The following is a 7,992-nucleotide window of genomic DNA, read 5'->3' as shown; positions in this document are numbered from 1 at the left end:
TGTGGCCACATCCATGCCATGATATCGCAGTCATGACGTGGATGTGGCCACAGCATGCACCGCAGCTGTGACGTGGGCGTGGCTGCCGTCTCCCACCTTCGTTCAGATTTGGGAGGTGTTGTGTGGGGAGTTCAGGGACTGGCACCTCGCCATGTTGTTTCTTTCAACTGCTTGTGAGTCAACAAGTATCTCAAAATAAAACGTGTATCTAAAATCCCCCACAGCAATGATATGCCTGGTCAGCCCGTGCATTTGAGTCCGCTATCCTGTTCTGGAAGTCCTTTTGGCAACTGGGTTGCGGGCATGCGGGTGGACAGGCCAGGCTGCAGTTGGCATTCAGGCTGAGTGGCTTAGTGAGTCTCTTTTTCAGGCCTTCTGGAGTCTCTGCATCCTGGCCTTGGGCTCGTATTTCTCCCCGGCCTCCAGCTAATTCCCATGGCCTGGCGGTGCCTCTCTCACAGCCTTGTCCTCACCAGGGGGAGGACAATCTTAGTTCTTAAAAGAGAGAACTTGTTGGTGAGCAAAGGGGTATTTATACAAGGAAACCGGGCTGTGCCTGGAAGCTGTCAGGAGGAGGCTGGCCCTCGCGAGGGAGGAGCTCTTAGTTAGTGGCCGGCCTGGTGCAGGATTTGTCTTCCTTGTGAAGTCAAAGACCCTGGTGCTGGGGGGACAGAGTGGCCAGCATGGATAACGCACTTGGCTGAGAGGCAGGACTGGCCCTTAGGACGTGTCCTTCAGGGCTCCTCCTGGGGAGGCTGCGGGAGGAGGTAAGGACTTTCCCTCAGCCAGGGGGCACACTGTAAAGGTGCCTAGTGGGAGGACACCAGGATTCTCCCTCCCCAGCACAAAAGAAAGGGAGAGCCAAGTGGCCAGGTCTGAGTGCGCTGCAGCACTCGGGGGATGGAGGAGCATGACTTTTGCATGACAGGATGCCCGTGTGGACCCCACTAGCTGGACTTATGTGTGCCCTGGCTCCCAGATGTTCCAATGGACCCTGCTAGCTGGGCTTACGTGTGTCCTGGTCCCTGGATGCCCGTGCAGACCCCGCTAGTTGGGTGTATGTGTACCCTGGTCCCTGGATGCTGTGTGGACTAAGCATCCAGTGGGCCCATGCTCCACCCCTCTTTTGTCTATCCTTGGATCAGCTCCTGATCTCCACATAGATGGAGAATGAGGACTCCACTCAGCCCAAGGAGTGCAGCATCATGGCTTCTCTGTCTTTCACACTCAGGGTCCACACTGAGGGCCACTGTGGGGCTCTTCCCTTTTGCCCCTTTAAATTGTCCTAGCATTTAGATCCTAGTACAAATGCTAGCCCAGCGTGAAATGACTCACGCTTCTTCCTGCGTTAGGCATCTCTTCTGCCTGGCCCAAGAGCCAGGGGCCTGGGGTCATCTCCAAAGGCCCACCCTGATGCCTGGACTCTCTAAGCCCCCTCCCAGCCATGCATCCTTGAGTCTCATCCTGATGTCTCCAAGGACTGAGTCCCAGCACATATCGCCAACACCTCTGCCACCCACAGGCCTGAGGGAGCCCTCCTCACACTGCCTGTTGACCTGGGCTTGTTCCACCTAACCCTGCTGACTCCTATAGACTCTCTGTGGGTGGGAGAACCTGGTCCACTAAGAGAGGGACCTGTCAATCATAACAGAGCAGGACAAGGGACTCTCAGGGTCTTGTCACAGCATCATTCAGCAAAGCTTTACTGAGCACGTGCAGGTGCCAGATATGTGTTGGGTATGGAGATTGCAGCCTTGGCGAGACAAACAGGCTCTCTTGCTCTATCCAGCAAGATGAGCACTGCCCAGAGATGCACTGGGCTGGCTGAGCTGGGCACTACAAGGAGGAAGATGGACACCAGGTGCTGTGTGTGTGTGAGACCGGTGGCCTCATCAAGGTAGATAGATCCAGGTGGACAGAGGAAAACGGGTCCCCCATTCTGTGGGGATGAGGGTGGGGGTCTGGTCTCGCAGCTGCACAGTCTGATCAACAGTGACAAAGACAAGCCCAGGTGGGAGGAGAGTGTAGCACACAGGTGACCACCCTGTGGGACCCGTGGTCAGTAGCGCCATGTGGCTTGCCATCACCACGTCCATGCCAAAGTCAGACACAAAGCCAGGAAGGTGTGGGGGAGTGGGAGAGAGCAGGGAGGATGAATATGGCCTCTTGGAAGGTGGCCAGGAGGTAGTCTTACCTGGCCGGCCCCACTGCTCACCCTGACCTCCCTCCAGCGGATGGCCACCAAAGCCATCATGGCAGATCTAGGCACAGGGCTGAGGAAAACATACCCGGGGATGTCTGTGGTCTTCCAATCCCTCTACAGGGCCCTGGCTTCAGCCTCCCTGGCCTGGGCCTCTTTCCCACAGCCCAGGCTCTGTAACCCACCCCCTTCCCCATGCCTCCTCCCCCAGGCAGAGAAAGACAGCCTTTGATGTGCCTGGTGGACTGTGTTCCTTCCTCCTGGCCAGCTTCGTCCAGGAAACACAAAGACGGTCGACAGGGCTGGGGAGTGGGGATTTTCTGGGAATGAAAATTGAGGTTGGACCCAGGGTCTTTGGCCGTTTCCCAAATGCAATGAGTTTATCACTGCCAGGGACGGCAAGTGCACAAAGCTCTTGGCAGTGACCTCCCTGATTGATGAGGGTTCTGGTTTGTTTACCCCGCTCTGCAGACAACTGGTCTTGAGGGAAATGGGCTCCAGAATCTGCAGAGCTCGGTTCTGGTGGGACCAGCACAGCCCCAGAGGACATTGCTAGGGTCAGAGAAAAGGAGTTCTCTCCTTTCTCCCCCTCTCTTTTGCCCTCCCTCCCTTTCTCCCTTCTCTATTCCTCTCCCTCTGCCCTTCCCTCTCTCCCTCCTCCTCTCTCTCCCCCCTCTTTTCTGCCCTCCCTTTTCTCCCTCTCTTCTTTCCTCCTTCTCTCTCCTCTCTCCTTCTCCCTCTCCCCCTCCATCTCTCCCTCCCTCCTCTCTTTCTCTCTCTTCTTCCCTCCTTCCTTTCTTCCCTCTCTCCTTTCTTCCTTCTCTCTCTCCCTCTCCCCTCTCTCTCCCTCCTTTCCCTCTCTTTCTCTTTTCTGTCCTCCTTCCCTCCTTTCCTTCTACCCTCCCTCCCTACCCCTTTCACCCTTTCTCCTCCTTCTCTCTCTCCCCCTCCCTCCCATCTCCTCCTCCTCTCTCTTCGTCCCTCCCTTCTTTCCTCCCTCTCTCCTTTCCTCCTTCTTTCTCTCTCCCTCTCTCCCTCCCTCTTCTCCTTTCTCTCCCCCTCCCTCTCTCCCACTCTTTTTTGCCCTACTTTCTTTCCTCTCTCCCTCCCTTCCTTCTTCCTGCCTTCCTCCCTCTCTCTCCCTCTCCCACTCCTTCCCTCCCTCCTCCTTCTCTCCCCCCCTTTCTGCCCTCCCTCCTTTTCTCTCTCTCTCCTTTCCTCCTTCACTCTCTCTTTCCTTTTCCTCTCCCTCTCCCCCTCTCCTCTCTTTCTCTCTGCCCTCCCTTTCTCTCTCTATGAACAAGCAGAGCCACCAGAGATCACACCTGGGGACCCTCTGGAGAGGCTCTTGCTCAGGGAGGATGAGACCTTTCTCTGCATGTGAGAGACCTGCACTGCAGGGCCCTGGGTCCAAGCGAGTGTCTTAGCCATAGCTCTCCATGGTGGGAGGAGTTGCCCCTGCAGTGGTCCAGGCTGTGCAGGGAAACCATCCTGAAGGGACACTCCACTTGCCCCTCCCTTCCTGGGTTGGGGAGCTAAGACAGAAGCAAAACCAGTGGGAGCCACCAGGGCAGAGGCCCACGTGGGAGCCAGGGAGTGAGCAGACCATGCTGCCTCCAACCCCTGCTGCAAATCTGTATGTTACTGTGAGTGTCTTCATTTGGGAACTTCCTTCTAGACAAAGCACAAGGACTGTCGCAGAAGGTGGGGAGGGTGGACAGGGGACGGGCCTTGGGCAGTGAACTACCTGGAGACACCCTTGTCCACCTCTACCAGGGCTTCTGACATGGCCAGGGCCCCTCTGAGCAGTAGGACATCTCCTGGGTGGGATGCGAGGCCGACCCCCTTGGCTGAGGGCTCTTATTGTGGGTTCCCCTTGCGCAGGTGCATGTGCCTCGCCACTGCCCCCATGCCTGAGTTCCTCGAGTAACATCCAGACTCTGGGTCCCACATGACCCCCTGAGGGGAGCCAAGGCTACGGGCAGACATGACGTCGCTGGTGGGGAGATGAAAAAGAGTGGGTGGAAAACTGGGACTGGGATTCAGGTCCCAGCCCCTTCTGTTCCTGTCAATCATACGATTCAAAGTAGAAATACAGGTGGGAGCACCAGAAAACCATGGCACGTGTCAAGTAACAGTAACTTCCTGTGTGACTGTCCCTGGGGGGAGGATGTGTGAACGAGATGGAAGGCTCTGGAGAAAGGGTAAGGGGAAGCAAAGCTGACTTGGGAGCAGAGCCCAGTTGCATGACTGCATGTTAGGGCTGGTCACTCTGAAGCAGTGCCTAGGTCTACCTAAGTCCATTTGACAGATAAGTAAACTGAGACTCCAGTAGGTTAAGGGGCTCACCCAATCAAGCACAGAGACGAGACTGCAACCCTGGACTGCGTGGCTCCAAGGCTCATGCTCCTCTCACTTGACGTGCTGCTGCCTTTGTGGTCCTTAACTTGAAGTTCTAAGGGCTCTCGGTATTGCTGGCTGAGACAAATCAGGGTCCCCCATGCATGGTCACGGGAGTGAAGGACCCTCCAAATCCTAAGGCTGAGTCACCCTAGCAGCAGATGGAGCCTCCACCCACCATTCCCTTCTGGGAGCCACTCATAATCACCCCTGTTAGCCATGGCCAGGGTACCAGGTGACCTGGGCTCCAGCCTCTCACCCCACGGAGGTCATGTCCAGGCTCTGGGAGGCCAAACACAGCTTCTGACCTCTCACACCATGGGCCATGCCTAAACTCTAGCCTCCTACCCCATAGAGGCCACAAAAACTTGCCTTCTTCCATACTTGAAGGAGGCTGTGACCATCCTTTAGAAACAAGGTCCCCCCCACCCCCCATAAAGCACTGGGGGTTGTTGGGCCTTGGGACATTACAGGTAGGTGTCTGTGTCTGAGTCCTCCTCTTGAAAGACTTTCTAGTGCCCTACAGTGGCAGCCATCAGCTCCAGGCATGGCCAGCTGAAGGCTTGGGTGGGTTCGTTTTCCTTCAACAAGGGCCTTGGACACACGATAAGGACTTGAAGTGGCCACACATCAGCATCTGCATCTCAGTACAGAAGAGGCAACATGGATGCCCACAGACACTGAAGGTGGGAAGACCCCGGGGGTCTTGAGCGAGAGCCCCCTTGGCTTCTCCTTGACCTCCTGGGCAGGACATGGGGCCCATGTTTCCATGCAAGGCATCACTCAAGGTCACTAAAGGGTGCTGAGTAAGCAGTCATTTGTCTTGACCTCACCAAGCCTCTATGTTGACAAACTCACTTTACCTAGCTGAAGGGCACTGCATCGCCATGCTGCTCAGTCCTCACAACAGCTGGGCATAGTGTTTTCCACCCACACAAATGCCACAGGAGTTAGAAAAGTGTTTCCTTTTCCTTTTTGAGGAGGTCACGGGGCTTGGAGCAAGGAGCCCACACCCAGAAGAGGCAACAAGGGCATTTGGACATGCACACTCTGACACCTTCTCCCAGGAACACTAGTCTGCGTGGGAATAAACACAGCTGGATCACACACAACTGATGTGTCTTCTCTCAACACGTCCCTCCTCTTCTGCTCATCTCCCTAAAATAAACCCACCCCCAGGATGGAGCTAGCAGCTTCTGGGGTGGGCAGCACCCTGGCATTCTTTATTGAAACACGCCTGGTGGAGCTACCAGGAAATGCTCTCCAGTGAAGGATCAATGCCCGGAACCTGGTAGTCTTGTGATCCTGGCCACAACGCCCCCCATCTAGGAGCAAAGGTGGCAGCTTTCCTGGCGAGAAGACTCCTGCTCCTGCTTCTCGGTAATCCAGGCAAACAAAACTGTGCTCTGCCAGGCTTTGGCTTTTGCACAGAGCAAATGTTAGAAACTAGCATTCTTCAGTCAAGCTGCTGTAAACATCTAGTTCAGGTAATGATAGCCACTTCTGGGTGGAGGCTTCTTGTGCGCTCATGGTCGGTGTAGACTCCACAGTATCTTTCTTGGCTCTTCCATCACCAGACCTTCCTCCAGCCTTGAGGGTGCCCTTTGGTCACTCCATAAGTTAGTGATGGCTGGTGTCAGGTGGCTGGTGGTCAGATGAGGGCTACCCAAGGGAAGGAACCCGCCGCTGTGTATCCCACAGCCTAGAACACCCAGCTTATAGTGGGCATTCCAGTCTTTCTGAATTGGCATGTCGCAGCAATGCAATTTAACAGGCATGCACTGGTGACTGACCAGGGGGCTCCCTAGAGCTGTTTACAAAGCTCTTAAAAGTTGAAAGCTGAGGGACAAACTGCCCCCCTTGCCTTTTGTGGCAGGCATGGTGGTGAATGTTCTTTTTCTAGGCCAAGTTGTCAAGGAAATGCTGTTTTAGACACAACCACCTACAGAGCGTGACCTTGCTGTTGTGGGACTTGCGAAAGGCGGAGAAGACCAAACTCCCTCTCTCATCAGAGAACGTTCACACCTGGAGGTCTGAAAGGTCAGGCATCCCAAGGACCATGTGGGAGGGTGTCTCGGCAGTCACTGCTGCTCAGGAAGGCCGGGAGCTGGGACAGGTGGGAAGGCTGGGTGGGAACCGCAGGGACTGTAACCGGCTCTGAAGGACAGAGCTCCTATCAAGCCCCATCTCCATGAGGGCTCAGACCTGTTCTGTCATGTTTCCAAAGAATGGAGAGCTCTGAGGCAAGCCTGATGGTGCAAAGCTGGCCAAACCTGCCACTTCCGCTGCCATTCCTTCCTTCTGGAATGCCAAACCCCTCGGGCCAAGGTCTCTAAGGCAAATGGAGAATGATGTTTACAGGGTGGGTAGATGGGCAGATAGAAAATGAAGGAGCAGACCAGGGACACTGTCCTCGGAGCATCCTTGGATGCACTGAGTGTCTTAAACCAGTCAGACAGCTCTTGCCTCCCTTCTAGAGCCTGTGAGTCCCTGTGAAGGCTCTGGAAAGAGGCAGATGCCCCCAGAGGAGGCTCTGGGTTCTCGATAGTCCCTGAGGCTTACTCATCTTACTGCAAACACACCAGCAAAGCTTCAGAGCACATGTCCTGGACTCGAGCCCCCTCCTTGCCTGGCTATCCTGTCATGACTGTAAGGCTTGCCCTCCCCAGATCAAGGCTGCTATCTTCAGCATGGGAACGTTCAGTTCCTTAGGATGACACTCAGGGACCCCCAGCTTCGCTTCTTACATCCTTTTCCAGCATTTTCCCCTTCTAAGGCAGATATTTTCTTAAGAGAATTTCTTTTGGATCTAGCTTGGGATCATGAGACCCCAGAGAATTCTGAAGCCATTAATTTATGTGAGTTCACACACATATGCAGCACTTTTAAGTTTTTAAAAGAATTTCTGGGACTATTAGCCCATCTGATTTCAACAAAACCCTTATCAGGCTGTAGAAACATCACCCATTTTACAGGTGAAGAAACTGAGGTTCAAGGGGCCAAGGCCTTGCCTGAGAACCACAAGACCAGCAGGTGTCTGTGAGGTCCCTGGACGATCCTCGGCCGTGAACACAGAATTCTGTTCCCAGCATAAAGAGCTGAGTCCTTAAAAAAAACATGGCCCATTTCCCCTCCCCTCTCAGGCTAATCTGTGAAACTGGGGCAGCACAGTCAGGAGCTGAGGGTACAGCCACAGACCTTTACGGAAGACTTGGTCTCGGCCCAAATTTTCAGAAAAGCCCAACGGCTCAGCAAAACGCAGTGCAAAGCTGGGTCCGTGCTGACACGGGGTCTCATGAAATGTTTCCACAGGAAGCAAATCCAGGCAGCTAGTCCTGCTGTGACAATGCGTGTGGTCAGAGGAACAAAACCCTGAGGCCACACCCACCCCA

The 7,992-nt window shown here is 54.8% G+C and overlaps 1 protein-coding gene across 1 annotated transcript in view; it reads right to left on the bottom strand.

Annotated features, from left to right (window-relative positions):
* The window catches only part of LOC103258547 (regulator of G protein signaling 6), a 145,853-nt gene that overhangs the window by 3,516 nt on the left and 134,345 nt on the right, over nt 1–7,992 (bottom strand). The window lies entirely within an intron of this gene.

Source organism: Carlito syrichta, unplaced genomic scaffold (genome assembly GCF_000164805.1).
Source record: "Carlito syrichta isolate Samal-C Ts95f unplaced genomic scaffold, Tarsius_syrichta-2.0.1 Scaffold83815, whole genome shotgun sequence".
Lineage (NCBI taxonomy): Eukaryota > Metazoa > Chordata > Mammalia > Primates > Tarsiidae > Carlito > Carlito syrichta.
Note: the sequence above shows the minus strand (reverse complement) of the source record. Positions and strands in the feature narration are given on the sequence as shown.